The sequence below is a fragment of the Felis catus genome, chromosome D2 (assembly GCF_018350175.1).
Source record: "Felis catus isolate Fca126 chromosome D2, F.catus_Fca126_mat1.0, whole genome shotgun sequence".
Lineage (NCBI taxonomy): Eukaryota > Metazoa > Chordata > Mammalia > Carnivora > Felidae > Felis > Felis catus.
The window spans coordinates 57,851,393-57,867,589 of NC_058378.1; the positions used below are offsets into that span (position 1 = coordinate 57,851,393).

General features: G+C 36.8%; 1 protein-coding gene and 1 long non-coding RNA gene across 7 annotated transcripts in view; one reads left to right on the forward strand and one right to left on the reverse strand.

Annotated features, from left to right (window-relative positions):
* The window catches only part of HPSE2 (heparanase 2 (inactive)), a 711,059-nt gene that overhangs the window by 489,789 nt on the left and 205,073 nt on the right, over positions 1–16,197 (reverse strand). The window lies entirely within an intron of this gene.
* Positions 9,982–15,539, forward strand: LOC123380873. The gene is made up of 2 exons (XR_006587213.1): positions 9,982–10,152; positions 15,263–15,539. It is a non-coding gene; the product is annotated as an uncharacterized LOC123380873 (long non-coding RNA).

Consider the following 16,197-nt stretch of genomic DNA (forward strand, 5'->3'; position numbering starts at 1 on the left):
GTGCCTTTCAGAGGAAATAGGTATAGTAGATGAGCTTCCTTCAGGCATGAGTTCTGGTGCTGCTGGCCTTGAGTTCAGTGATAGTGAATCAATAACAGAGTGCCTCCAGAAAAGGGACCCACTCCAAACAGAGCTAAAATAATATCTATTGTATGTGGCAAAGCTATGGAAAAAATGGAAAAGCAGCTAAATTTGTGGATTCATGATATGATCAGTTAAAAAGAAAAGAAAAGAAAAGAAAAGAAAAGAAAAGAAAAGAGGAAAGGAAAGGAAAGGAAAGGAAAGGAAAGGAAAGGAAAGGAAAGGAAAGGAAAGGAAAGGAAAGAAAGCATAGAAGACAGCATCATTGTGAGGCTGAAAGCCAAAGAAATTTGCAGTCACATTACCCAGGGTCAGGAAGATGTTACATCCTTCTCAGCTAGTAGAACATAACTACTACAGTAGTTTATTAAAAAAAGAAACAAATATAAAGAAAGAAATCCTTTTTTATTGATACACTTTTCAAACATCATCTCTATTTTCCAAAAGAATATTGAAGCAACAAAAGGAGAAATGTCTACAGAAGGAATTTACAAGGCAAAGAAAAAAAGGGAAAGCCACACTGGATTGCCCTTGGAATAAAGTTATTCTAAACTTGAAGAAAGAGGCAAGATACTCATTTTTGCATGGCTTAACTAAAATGTAACACATTCCATATCAGATGAATACCACAGACAGGTAATTATTACTACAAGTGTCTTCATTTTGATAGTTCTCCATACGAAACCAACTCAGCCTACTGAAAGGTCGGGCATTTACAGTCAGAGATCTTGGTTCAAATATCTGTTACATTCTGACCTATATGCCTATGGACAACTCAACACTTCTTAGCCTCATCTCTAAAAAGAGGAAATAGTATCGCATAGCTTGCTTGAAAAATTAAATGAGATAATCAATGGTAAGCAGTCAGCACATCATAAAGATTTAGTAATGTCAGTAGATCATTGTTATTATTTTTTATTCCTCTGTTAAAATGATGGATATTGGAAATTCCATACAGCTGAACCCAGCATTATTGTACAGCCCAATGTCTAGTATTAAATAAACAGTGAAGACAATATTTTTGTCTAGTAACTATATATTTTGGCTGACAAGTCAAAATGTTTTTCCCCTATGGTTTAATCTCTGCTGTGGTTTGACTACGAATTTGGAGTAGGATATTATAATTAGAACCTCTCCAAATGCTGACAATTTCAGTAGCTATCCCTCATGAAATCATTAGCCAAGATAGTAATATGTTTATTTTAGGTGGCAACTTTCCAATGTACTAAGTATATGAAATATTGAGAAATTGTCCAACCATCGGACAATTGAAAGAAGATCTCGTGTGCAATCAAATCCACATTTATATAACCTGGTTTTGCATAACATATTACTTGTCAAATAATCAGATTCTCACACTGCCTACGCTACTCCCTGTTTTCCTCAACAACTTAACTCTTTCATGCTCACCACCTGCCCTCTCATCCCCAAATTACTATCCTTGTGTATTTCTTAATCCCTATTCCCAAAGTTCCTATCCAGTGTTCCTCTTCCTAGATGTCTGAATCAGTGTGATGTAAATGGGAAGAACATGAACTTGGGAAACAAAATACTGAGTTTAACTCTGGCTTTACCACATGCTACCAAGTCCCTTAACATTCTCATCCGGAAAATGAGGCTTATACCCTCACAGGGTTAGTGTGAGAGTCATTGAAATAACATATATGAAAGGATAGCATAGTATTCAATTTACTGATGGGTTCAGGAAATGTTCATTCCTCTGGTTCCATGAGGAGATACAAACAGTCTTTAGGTAAAAGAACTCTCGACTACGGAAAGTTTAAAAGTCCATTTCCAATACTGACATCTTTAAAAAAATTTTTTTAAATGTTTATTTATTTTGAGGGTGCCTGGGTGGCTCAGTCAGTTGAGCTTCCTACTTCAGCTCAGGTCATGATCTCGTGGTTAGTGAGTTCGATCCCTGCGTCGGGCTTTGTGCTGACAGCTTGGAGCCTGGAGCCTGCTCCAGATTCTCTATCTCCCTCTCTCTCTGTCCCTCCCCTGCTCATGCTCTGTCTCTCTCCCTCTCAAAAATAAATAAACATTAAAAAAATTTTTAAGAGACAGAGAGAGTGCAAGTGGGGAAGAGGCAGAGAGAGAAGAAGACTGCAAGATCATGGGGCTCGAACTCACAAACTGCAAGATCATGACCTGAGCCGAAGTTGGACACTTAACCGACTGAGCCACCCAAGCACCCCTGACATCTCTTTTAATTTCTTGTCCACTACTGTCACCTGCATAGTGGCTATTTCTACCCCTATATCCTTCTCCCCTCCCAACTAATATATCTAAAACCAGTTCGTCTTCTTGAATATCTTGTGTCTACCACTATTATTGTTTCTTCCTTACTGCTCTTTTTAAAAAGCCAATCCTATCCTTGCATTCATACATTCTTTTCTATTTTCCCTAATGTCTCCTTAACTAATACGTGAGTCCTAGATTAAATAGCATCTTCCTCACTGGCCTCATTAATTTTGTACTTATCTGAAATCACTGCTTCTAAATTATAACTGCGAGAAAATGCCTCTTCTGTTTTTCCCCTCAAAAATTAGGTTTTGTTTCATCTTGATCAATATACATTTCAAAATATTTTTCAAGAAAAAGGTGCGGCCCCCATTAGCAATTCAGGTAACGAGATAAAAGGTCACCTGTCATTAAAAAAAAAAAAGAAAGAAAGAAAAGAAAATTCCCATTGATCTGAATAATGTCATCTAAAGCTCTCTTTCAACTGATATGGAATGCGCCCACAAAAATGCTCTCTTGTAAAGAACCTGGGGGCAGTGAGGAGAGATGGATGTAAAGTTGCCAAGTTACAAGATATTTAAGTTAACCAGAAAACAACAATAAAAACAGATGAAAGAGCTGAGACCTGGGTGGGGCAGCTGGGATGCCCTATGGAGAAAGTTTTCTCAGTGAACTCAATAGATTCCCAGCACTTATAACACACACATACAGGCAAATAAATTCCTGGCTCGGTTTTTAGGGTAGTCATTGAACACCTGATATTTAAAAGCAAAGGAAATAAATCTTATTAATTCCTAAAAAGAAGGAATAAAAGAAAGTCAAGAATCAGGGAGAAAGAGTGTTTAAGCATCTAAAAACAGATGTGGCCAATGTCAGAGTTGCCAATAACCAATCAGTCAAAGGCCAAGACAAAATCATGGTAAAGGAAATTCACTATGCATTCCAGGTAATATTATAATCCTAATAAAAAATAAATTAGGAATAGGTAACTTGTAGTTACAATTCTATTCCATTCCATTTTAATCCAAAATATCTTTCACTTTTTTTACCTTTAATTCAACCAATACTGTTATATTTTAATAGTTAATTATTTAAGGGCAAAAAACTCTAAGTCTAGAGTCTGGATTATGTGGCTAACTACTTGAATTACTTGCTGTAAAGAAACCATGAAGAACAGTTGCCAAAAAACTTGAGTTGGGAACCACTCTGTTGGGTAACCTTGAGGTAAGTCACTCAAACTCTTTGAGACTTGTTTCCACTCAACAAATAGTATTCCTACAACCAATATTTACTGGCTCCTACTGGGTGCCAGATAATATGTTAAACAATGGTTCTTGTCATAAAAGCACTTATAGGAACGTGGTAGTTTAGAAAACATGTCAAATGTGTCTTTCAGCTCAAAATTTAATTAAAATCTGTTCATCTGTATTCCAAAATAAAGCAAGGTTCTGGGGCCCTAGCAACAGGGACACTGAAGAGATTATAAGCTTCCATGGATATGCTTAAAAGATTCTGTTCTGGTGATAGGAAAGATACTCTATTCTAAAACATGCAATCACTTCACATTATCTACACATACATATAAAACACCTTAGCTTGTTCTTCAGAACTTTTCACAATATACCCCAAAAGAACTTTCTAAATTCTTTCCTACCGTTTCTCAACTCAAATCCAATGCCCCAGTCATACTATCTCTACAATTGATCATCCATATTCCCACCTCTACTTTTTTCCTCATACCATTTGCTAACACGGAATGACTTTCCTAGCCTTTATCTATCAAATGTATATCCATTTTTCAAATGTCTATTTCATTCACCCATTCACTCAAAATTTAGCATCTACAACATGTAGGCTCTGAGAATACAACACAGAGCAAAACACAGTCCCTTATATTCAAATGGGAAATGGCAGACACTAAAGGGATAAACAAAAAAATAGAAAATATAGAGAGAAATAAGGCAGAAGAAGGGAGCTAGAGAGTGTTGAGGTCAGAGTGAGGACTGGTATTCTACGTAAATAGCCAGGAAATGTCTCCCTGACATTTGAACAAAGACTGGAAGGAAGTGAGAGACAAGTCACACAGTCATCTGAGGGAAGAAATTTATAAGCAGAAAAATAGCTAATGCAAAAACCTTTACATAAAAGCATACTCTACATTTTCGAGGAAGAGCAAGGAGGTCAGTGAGGGTGACAAATGTGAGGGTAAGAGAAAGGTGAGAGAGGGAGCAAGCAGTAGCCACGGTGGGCTGGGTGGCAGATGGCAGACCACAGGGCCTTCTAGGCCACTATAAGAACTGTGGCTCTGAGAAACAGGAAGCCAGTGGCAAGTTTTGAGCAGAGGAGTTGCATGCTCTGACTTAGGTTTACAAGGATCCATGTTTTTATGCGAATGAAAGTAAAGGATAAAAGAGGGAGAAAGAAGTATTGTATGTTTTGAGAGAAGAGAAAGTGGGGAGAAAAGGAGAATAAATAGACAAGAAAAACAGTAAGAGTGCTGAACACGACTAAGGCCTATTTCAAGTGACTGAAATCATGAAATTAAAGTGAGCCTGGTTAGGAAGGCGGCATATTTTTCTCTAGCCACATAAAACTGCTTGGGAGCAGTTCTGAAGCAGGCATGACCTGCTTCAGAACTAAAGCTGCACCCAGACAACTCCACTCTCCAAAACTCTCCCTGACCATTCAGGCTTCAACCTCTAATTTCATCGGTTCTACAAATATTTCTCTAAGGACATACAGCACTGACTTCTTTCCACTCATGTATAAAGAAACCAACTGCATCTTTTATCAATTGTTTCGTTTAACTTTATCTTGCCTCCCCAACCAGATCTTAACTTTCTTAAAGACAGAGATAATATATTAGTGCATATTCCTAAATACAGGATAGACTCATATGTAAAGGAAGGTTACTTTTTAAAAATAAATGTGAAAAATGACAAAAATATATTTTACTACATAAAATTGTTTAGTGTTCCCTCGGGCTTTAGAGAACTAGAACAGTCCCTTTCCCCTTTAGCTTTCCACCTTCCTTAGAACTATTCTATAATTTAAATAGTTGTTTTTTCATAGTAACTGGTTTCTTTTTTTTTTAATACAACTTCTTCAGTAATAACTCTCTAAAAGGGCCAAAATAAGACATTTTAAAATATAAAATGTTAATGTATTCCAGAACACAGGCATGAGATTATGTTGCTGCCAATCATTTACTGAGGAGATCTAAGGGAAGCTGAGGCAATGATGGTTTTATTTCCAAGCCACAGCCCAGCTCTGTGTTGAATCACTGAAGCAAAGTAAGATATAATTCAATTAATTCATTTTCATTGAGTACCTAATATGGAAAAATACTGTGCTAGATCTGTGGAGGACATAATGAAGAATAAGAAAAGCCCTGCAGTTGAAAAACTTATTATACAAGAAAGGACTCACAAGGAAGAGTAGAACAATGTGTGTAAAGGAGAGCCAAAGTGCTAAAGGGAAGGAATAACATCCCTCTTCCTTACAGGTATTCTCAATGGTGATAGCCAAGTGGGGAGTAAATTAAGATGTGATGTAGGAGTCAAAAAATCTTCATACTATCCTGGTTAAAATCCTGCTGGTTATCCTTCTTTAGAGCTGTTTGACTTTGGACAAATTATTTAACTTCTTGGAGTCTTAGTTTACAACAGGGATAATAGTTTGAATTAGGAATTGCTATAGTTAACCAATATCCAGTTTTCTAGTTCTGGGTATATGGGAGGATTAGACATTCTTGTGCTCTCTTTGATCTCTCTGACCTCAAGATTTGCCTCAAGATTTGCCACCCAGTTATTCAGCAGTAAAAATTTAGGCTATAAGACTGCCTAAACTCTGAAATTTGTGCTAAAATAGAAGAAACTGCAAGGAACACAAAGCAGAGACTAACTGCCTGGAAATGCTGGGTAAGGCTTCACAAAAGACCCACCTTTTGAGCTGAGTCTTAAAGGATGAGGAGAGCCAGAGAGGGCTGCATATACAATCACATAAAAATACAATAGTCATATTCTGGAAAAGACAAGTTGTTCAGACATATAGAATGTCCTATAATTTTACAGTGGGATTTGTTAAAATTGAACATAGTTGTCCTCTTGGACATCAAAGTTTTGGAATGACCCTGTCCCCTCTCTGTCACAGGCTAGCTCCCTTAAAAAACTCATATAACTACGATTCATTAAACCTTGCAACCTTTCTTCTGAATGTATTTCTATTTTTATTCTTCACTACCTCTTCAGTTAATAAGTCCCATAAGTTATATAAAAGAGTTCTTCCTATTATTATATTCATGCTTCCATCAATGGAAGAAGTTTTAATGATGGCCCCCTTATGCTACAGTCCTGGGATACAGTGACTAAGAACCATTCTCATTTTGTCCATACTCTGGGTACTTAGACATTTTGGTTATGCTCCCTCTCAGCTTCATATGTCAGTTCTTCCTTTATAAAAAGGGTCTCAGTTTTGTTCGAGACCTGACAGCTATGTAGGAAGCTGATTCCTTCCCAACGTTAGGTAAGTAGATCTTGACTACTTAATCATAGTAATTCCAATTTCTTCACCAGTGATTGGTTTGGGAATAGCCATTGAAATAAAAATGGAAGTCTAATATGGGAGGATTCTGGGAAAGATTTCTTCACTTTTCAAAGATACACCCTGTATATTTATTCCTGAATATATTGATCACCACCACCTCTCCCTCTCTTCTGTTATTTTAGTTGACCTTTCTAATTCTATCACTTTGAAGTTTGGTGAACAAAACAATTACACATGGTACTCTGGGCACCTGTTTTGCCCAAGGATAAAATAGTGTTTTCCAGAAAATTATCAATATGCACCTTTTGCCACAGCAACCCCATCATGAAACAGTATTCCATAGCTCTTAATTTTTATGCTTATAGCCACATATACTGATATTTACTGATTTTCTTTGTTTCTGTCAGAATGCTGCAGAAATTAAGCCTGCAAGCTCTGGGGTCAGACTATTTGGATTAAAACCCTGAATTCACTGTTTCTAGCCATAATTTGAACAAATTTTTAACTTCTTTAATGTTGGGTTCCTCACAGTTAAATGTGGAGATTAATAATCCTACCTCATAAGATTGTTGTGAAAATAAAATAAGGTAACACCTACGAAGCAGTAGACAAAGAGTCCACTACATAGTTGGCACCCAGCAAGTATTAGCAATTACTATTGCTATTATTATTGTTAGGCTCATTTCTGATATATCCCCCTTCTGGTTTATATTTCAATATCTGGACAAACTTAATTCAACCTATCTCTTTGAAGAGTCATTATATGTTCTTCTTTTCAGATTAATTTTAAAATTATTATGTTCTGGGGTACCTGGTTGGCTCAGTTGGTTGGGCATCCAACTTCAGCTCAGGTCATGATCTCACAGTTTTTGAGTTCGAGCCCCACATCAGGCTCTGTACTGACAGCTCAGAGCCTGGAGCCTGCTTCAGATTCTGTGTCTCCCTCTCTCTCTCTCTGCCCCTCCCCTGCTTGTGCTCGCTCTCTCTCTCTCTCTCTCTCTCTCTCTCTCAAAAATAAACATTAAACAGAAATAAGAAATTAAAAAATAAAATAAAATTATGTTCTTCTTTTCAGATTAATTTTAAAATTATTAAATCTGAGTCCTCTTTTGGATCCATGGAAACTCTAATATTAATACTTCCCTTTAAGATAAATATTCACTTCTACTAATCAAAAGACACCACAAAGAACAGACAAGCCACAGACTGAAAAAAAATATTTGCAACACATGTATTGAACAATGGACCCATATCCAGAACAAATAAGGAGTTCCTAAAAACATCAGTGATAAAAAGTCAAATAATCCCTCTCCCAAAGAAAAACCAGGCAGAACACTTTGACAGACACTGCACAGAATAAAACCTACAAACGGTCAATGACAAATGCTTATCACTGGTCACCAGGTAAGTACATATTAAAACCATAATAATATTAATTGCAATACTGTATCCCAGACTGGATCCTGGAACCAAAAAAAAAAGTGGGGGGGGGGGGACATTAGTGGAAAACTAAGGAAATCCAAGTAAAAACTGTGAATTATAAAAACTGTGAATTAGTTAACAGTATTGTAACACTGACAATCTCTTATTTTGATCAATGTACCAGGGTATATAAGATGTTAACATTTAAGGAAATTAGGTGAAGGGTTTCTAAGAACCTTCAAATCCAAACTTTCATACATTTCAAAACTTCTGTAAATCCAAAATTATTTGAAAATAAGTTGAGAAAAATTAGATGTTTCTCCATACCCACTAGAATTGGTAAAATGATAAAGAATTAAAGTTGGAGAGGATGTGAGACAATTTCTCATATATTATTGGTGGGAGTGTAAGGTGATAGATAGAACCACTTTGAAAAATAGTGTGGCAGTTTGTTAAAATATTAAACATGTATCTATCTACCCTATGACTCAGGAATTCCACTCCTATATATTTATATGAGAAAAAGGAAAATGTATGTCTAAAAAAAGCCTTGCACACAAACGTTCATATTAACTTTATTCATAACAACCAAAGACTGGCAACAACCCAGATGTCCATCGACAGGATAATAGATAAAGAAGCTGTGGTATATTCACATAATGGAATAGTACTCAGCAACAAAAAAGAGGGCAAATTACTGATATAAAAAACAACATGAGTAAATCTCAAAAACGCTGCGCTAAGTGAAAGAAGCCACACACAAAAAAGTACACGCTGCATAATTCTACTGCTATGAAATCCTAGAATAGTCAGATTCAATCTGCAGTGATAGAAATAAGACCACTGGTTATTTGAGGGTGCGGCAGGATAAGGACAGCCTGGAGGGGCATAAGGAAGCTTTCTGGGGGTGATGGAAATATACTGGGTACTGACAGAGATGGGGTTACACAAGGGTATGCATTTGTGAAAACTGAGAAAACTGTTATTGTAAGATCTTTGTACTTTATTCTACGTAAATTGTACCTCAATAAAACAATTTTTAAAATAACCTAAGTATGCATTATTCCTTCTTTTTGTTCCTTGTTCTTAAAGTCCCCACTTCACTCAAAACAGACTCTTCCCACTCCTAAATCAATGCAACAACTACATTTCAAGACTTTTGATTAGAAATCTTGTTATAGATTTTTGAAAATCTAACTGGATCATATCTACTAGTTCCCCTCAAAATAGCCAGCAGCTTACCTTCACAATCAGAAGACTGAGGAAGTATAGTACTTCTAACCTTTGTATTTTATACTTTGGCACATTTTTCACACACAATTTAAGAATATACAAATAGCCTTCTTATCTGAAGGAATCCTAAGTGTTTTACAAACCTTCAAAACAGATTTTTAAACTATCTAATATTTTATAGGAGGAACATTTCATGCGCACTAAAGTGCAGCGACATCTGGCCTGCAACATGGCAGCTGTTTAACAGCCATGACACCTCACAAAAGTTTAGGACAGGAAGCAAAGAATTCTACAGCCAACTGAGGCGAAGACGAAGAAGGCTGCAGAAGCAGGAGGCTGCAATGGCTTGGGCTGGAGCACAGCCAGCACGATGTGGTTAACACCTCTGTCATAATGAAAAGCACAAGTGTCATTAGTGGTCAGAGCCTCATCTCACAGAGGGCACGTTCCACAGCACGGTACCTTTTCCTTCCATCAGGAGCACTGGTTTATTTCTAATACAACAGGAAAAATGTTTCCACTAGCTATGCCCAAACCATTCCATTCTGAGGTCTCCTTTCCAGGTACAATGTTGCACATGAGCTTAGCTGTGTAGAAATTTTACAAAGTCTTTATCCTGTATCTAAGGTAAGGCCAACATTTAGTTTGATGTATTTCATCACAAGCAAATAGAACAGAGAAAGCTGTGATGTGTGTTATGGGAGTACAGACAAACACATTGCCATCTCTCTTCTCTTCTTTCAGGAACTTTTTGAAAACTTTTGTTTTGCCAAATCAAAGGAGAAATTTTTGAGTGTTTTTCTTCCCCCTGTGATAGCCTTCAAGTATCTACCCAGTGGAAAGCTCGGTTAGTTTTTGTTTAACCTAGAGGAGAATTCTAGATGCAGAAGAGAAGAAAGACCACAGATCTCTTCACGTGCTTTTGGCCAGTACTATCCCTATGAATGCTTCTTGTAAGAAGGGTATGAACACGCCTGTAAATAATCATCACACCTTGGCCTCAGTTCCTTGGAAACACAGATCCTCCTTCATTTAACTCCAAATAGTTCTGGATTCTAGACCTCATATCATTTTTTCCATACACAACAACTGAACCAAATCACTCAGCCTTCCAGCAACTCCCCATCACTTCTCAGGATTATGTAAGGATTTGTGCTTTTAATTTCAATGCTTCCTGCTTGATAATCATGCACTCACTATTTGAAAGGCCAGTTGAAGATAACCCAGTGCCCAGAGTTCCATCCTACAATAAGAGGTCCACTCATGCAAAAAGTACATTCTTTCCTTTAACAATCAATATAAGGCTATAGCACCAACTCCTGGATACCAGAGGATACAAAAGGGATTCCAACTTGTAAATTAATTCATCATTATCAACGAACAAGGAAAGAACTTGTCCTTGAACTTTCCTCCTTCCATTCTACCCAAACGGCAAGGCAGGTCAAAGATAGAATTAACTGAGATAGAAGTAACTGAGGCTAGAATTAGATCTATTATTGCTTGAATCTGAGTATCACAGGGTATGTGGGAGGTGGGGGTGGGGACAGTGTGGAGGATATGTGGGATAGTGGGGAGGCGGGGGGATGACTGAGGTTGGGGGAAAAGGAGAGACATAGTTACAGTTAAATTCTGTACCATCAGTGGAAACAATATACAAGTCAATATTCACTGTTCCCGTGCTATGCCCAAAGTACTCTGCAAGCAGTAGACAGAGGGAGAGAGGGAGAGGGAGAGGGAGAGAGACAGAGAGAGAGAGAGAAGAGATAGATTACAAAGAGATAGCTCACCATAGTGGGCAGTAAATACACAGAGGGAAAAATGACTTGTGCAAACAATGGTATAGCAATTTGGTTTGGAGACTCAGATGCAACAAACATTTGTAGACAATCATTAGGTGCCACATCTATGCCTGGAGAGTCTGCATATCTTTCTTTAATCTTCTTAACATCCTTGTAAACAGAACAGTATGCTCTATCTTTTATACATAAGGAAAAGAAGGTTGGGCAGACAAAGTGACTTGTTCAAAGTCACCCAGATGATGACTAGCAGAGGTAAATCCTCTGTGTTCAAATCTCTTGGTTTTCCATCTATATATCATGCTGCCTTTTCATGCTGCCACTCTGTACTGATATAATATCATTGGAAATGAAATGTGAGCTAGGATTTGAAAGATGTGCACATTTCACCGAGGAATGGAATGGGGAGGGCATTTCAGGTAAGCAGACTCTAACTGCCATGATTTGCAAGAGGCAAAGCCCAAATAAAAGGTACTTAAGAGGGTTAAAAGAAGCTTGCTTTGGAAAAAGAGGATTATATAGAAAAGAAGGGGGAACTGACACTCCAAAGACAAGCCTGGGCCAAATCATGGAAGGATTGTACCATTAATCTTAAGAGTTTTGCCTTATCCTCTTTATAGTGGGGAGCCACTATAGTTTATTGAATGACATTATGGGATTCACTTTTTTTTTTTTTTAAGAAATGTCATCTGGCATGGGGTATAATAGATAGATTAGCAGAGAAAGAATAAAGCAGAGATAGTCATTGTAACAGTGTAAATGTGGAGTGGTAAACTAAGATAGAAGGGACAGGAAGAGAAATATGAAAACAATTTTTAGCACATGGTGGACAGTAATAGGTAAATATTTACAGAAAGACAGAGCAGGAAAAAAAAGCAGTGCAAGGAGAAAGTCATGAACACTTGTTAACTCACTGCTATGGAAAACAAGAGAAAAGGTGTATTAAATGTCACTCTAAGATAAGGCCCAGACAACCCTAACAACGGTAGTATTATTAATATAAATAAGAAATTTAGGAGATAGGAACCAAATTTAAGAAAGAAAAATGACAGGTTAAAATACACTGAATTTGAGATTTCAAGACACCACAGGAAAATGTCTGGTGGAGAGAGAAAAGATTTAGATTTAGATTTGACCATCTTCTGCATTGAGGTGGAACCAAAGTAGGAAACAAAATCACCAAGGAAAATTTCATAGAATGACAAAAGCTAAAGACTAAGAACTGGACTTAAACACACACACACACACACACACACACGTGCATATACACACATTCAGAGGTGCAAAACAGTATCGAATGTTGCACACAGATCAAGGAAACTAAGGCTTGGAAAAAAAAACAACTCGATTTGGCAATTAGGAGGTCATGGTGATCTTCAAGAGTTCTGGTTCAGGCAAGAAATCAGAGAAAATGATAGATTTCAGACAACTAATGAGAGTATGGTCTAAAAGTAGAGGCTATGAGACAGACAACACATTTGAAAAGACTGGCAGTGAACAAAGAAAGAAACAGGACTTTATATTATGTGCTAATCTTAAGGTACCTGAGAGAACTTTAACTTTCTCAGTCCATTATTTTAATTTTTATTTTTATAATAAAATTATATTATGAAGTACCACTATGCTAGAATATGAATCAGGCCATACTACAGGTCAAATCCTGTCCCCTGTGTGCATGGTGTTATATAGGATATCAGTCTCAATACACCAGAGAATGAATATGAGCATTATCCTTGTCCACTCTACTCTTATCTGTGTTATTACAAGGTTGAACTATAATTTGAATTTATAACATTAATGTTGCTTCATTGGGACTTTAATACTCTTATTATTTGAAATAAATCACCCTATTTCTCTAATCACCCTCTATTGACAACTTTACTAATTTGGTGAGATGATGATGTTGGACTGTGAAAACCATATTGAAATAAGATTTATGTTTAAGTCCAGATGTTTAGACATATTAAACCACTGTGGAGACGGAGGATTTATTTTCTCTCACTATAGGTCGGAGCATATGGCTTAGAGAACACTTAAGAGAAGTGGGCTAATGCACTCATATTTCACTACTGGAAGCTTTGGTTCGAATTTGAGTAAATTTGCCAATGAAATAAGTTTGATGGCCTTATACAAAACTCTAGTCGACATTCTTCACATCAAGGTCTCCACCTATCTACTTCCTTGGGAAGATCTAGTGCTATCAATAAGGATTTTATCAATACACAGCCATTTAAACAACTCAGACCTTGGTTATATGAATTCCAAGTTAGTAAAAGTAATAAAGACACAATAGACCAGATCTTTACATCTTCCCTTTCAATGGAAAAACTGCTACCAGAAAAGGCACTCTGCAGCTGGTCAAGTACCTGGGCAAGGAAGCAGTCATAGCTGAAGGAACATAACCACCCAAATCTCTGAGTATTTAGCAAAGGCTTGTTGATGATACGATTGGTGATTTATACTTCCGAATGAGGATCATATTCTAGGTCACAATCTAGGGTCTAGATCATGAAAAAAATGACATAAAGTTAAATCTGAAAATCCTGGAAATTATATTCCATCAAGTTTCAGCTATAATTCATTACTGGAAAACAGAGAGAATGGTCCAAATCAAGAGTTAGCAAACATTTTTCTAGTCAATAAATATTTTAGGCTTTGCAGGTCATATGGTCTTTGCAGCAGTGATTTAATTCTGCCTTTGTAGTGTAAAAGTAGCCATAGGGAATATGTTAAAGAATGAGTGTGGCCATGTTCCAATAAAACTTTATTTACAACAACAGGTAGGAAAAGGAAGTGCTCAAAAACAACAACAACAAAATTCAGTGATGGGAGTATTCAGAGGCATATAGGAGCCAACTGAAAGAACTCCCAATGGTCAAAGCTAGAAAGAACAATTTGAGCAGTGAAACAGATAAAGTAATACTGGATTAGAAACAAAAGAATAAAATAAATATTAAGTCCATACTGTTATTAATGACTGAATAACTGAATGACTAAATGACTAAATAAATAAATAAATAAATAAATAAATAAATAAATGGAAGAGAAGAGGCAAATCCCTCATGCAGAAGAATACTCCATTCTCAAAAAGATGGATCATCTAAGTATGGGCTGTGCCTAAGGACTTCCTTCCAAAAGTACAGTTTGAAAAGGGGGGAAATAAAGAGTAACTTTATTGTGGAGAAATCTGACAAACACTACCTCAGCCATGTGATCAAAGCTGACATCAACAGTGATAGGTCATGTTAATAATACATACTGTTGATATGATATAGTGAGAATGGCCCTCTACCTCTGTGGTTTTATTCCCAAAACCTATAACACCGGTCTAATGATGAGAAAAACATCAGGCAACTCCCAATAGAAAGACATTCTATAAAGTACCTGATTAGCACTCCTCAAAACTTGTCAAGGTCATAAAAAACAAAGGGAACTCTGAGAAACTGCCATAATCAAGAGGAATCTAAAAACGGCATGACAACTAAAAGTAATATGGTATCTTGGATGGTATCTTGAACAGAAACAGAACATATGTAAAAACTAAAGAAATTTAAATAGAGTATGGAATTTTTTAGTTAATTTACAATAATCATTATAGTTATTATAATTATAATAATAATAGATAGCAGGCCAGATTTGGCCAGGACTAGCCTAGGTTAATTGCTGTGTTCACTATAGGTCATGGTGGTCTCCCATAGCACAAAAGAAAACGTAGAAATAGATGACAAAATAAGAGCAGGGTCTTTAGATACTACACAGACTAGCCCCCTATTTTACAGCAGAGAAAACAGGAGCAGAGAGGTTAAGCATTTTACACAAGGCCAACCAGCCAATGTGTGGTAGAACTAAAGCTGGGATTTGGGGGTCTAATTTTCTGGCTGATGCTCTTTATGCTACACTAACTACCGCCCCTCTCCCTTTCCCTATATACACAACTCCAGGTCACTACAGAAACAAAGAAGCACTTTGGCAATTCATCTGACTTAGGCCCTCCAAAGAAGAAAATCCTACTATGCTTCCTGTTTTCTTCCCAGATGTTTTCCCTAAATTCCTGCAACTGAAAGCTAGAGCTTATGAAGCACCAGGACCCAGAAAGACTGACTCCTCACCGCTTTCCATCTCCTGATCTTGTTTACATGTGTTTGTCTGCAAAAGTTTTAATGGAATAAGAGAAAACGAGCGCTTGAATTTCCCAGTAAAATCTGTGCCGCAGCATGAGTCATTGTTTTCTTTTTTTACACTAGCCAGGGGAAAGCCTTCTGGTTTTAATAACTAATACTGCTGAGTTCAATAAAAAGCACTTAATTTAATTTAATCCAAACCTTGATCAATGCCAGCTTCCCTTGGAATTTTATCTTTGTTTTAATTTGAGTCTCCATGTTCAGAAAAATGAGAGGCCAAGAGGAAAGGAACAGAAGTCAATTAGCTTGTAGGCTTGTTTCTAGGCAAAGGACATGAAAATATAAGATTGACAGGTAAACTCCAAGACTCTAATATTTCTGCCCTGCTAGACAAACTTTTCCTGGCAGAATTAATGTTTTCTTTAGTCCTGGATAAAGAAACTTAACAATTCACAGCCCCATTTGGAAAATGTTTTTTAAATAAAATATCCCAAAGCCAATTAGTATCAGATTTCTATGCTAGAAGTATATTGCCTTTAATGTGTTAATAATCGAGAGATATGCTACTGTAAAATTAGATACAGAAAGCCTCTTGAGTCAGTCTGCTCGAATACTAAAGCAGCAAGACTCAGTGCTTGGGGGACTGTAACAGATATGGCAACTGAAATGGAAATAGAATGAAGCAATCTTGAAGACAGTTTGATAAGCTTTTCTTAAATGGTCCCTTTATTATTGCAATAAAATTCAGTCCTATA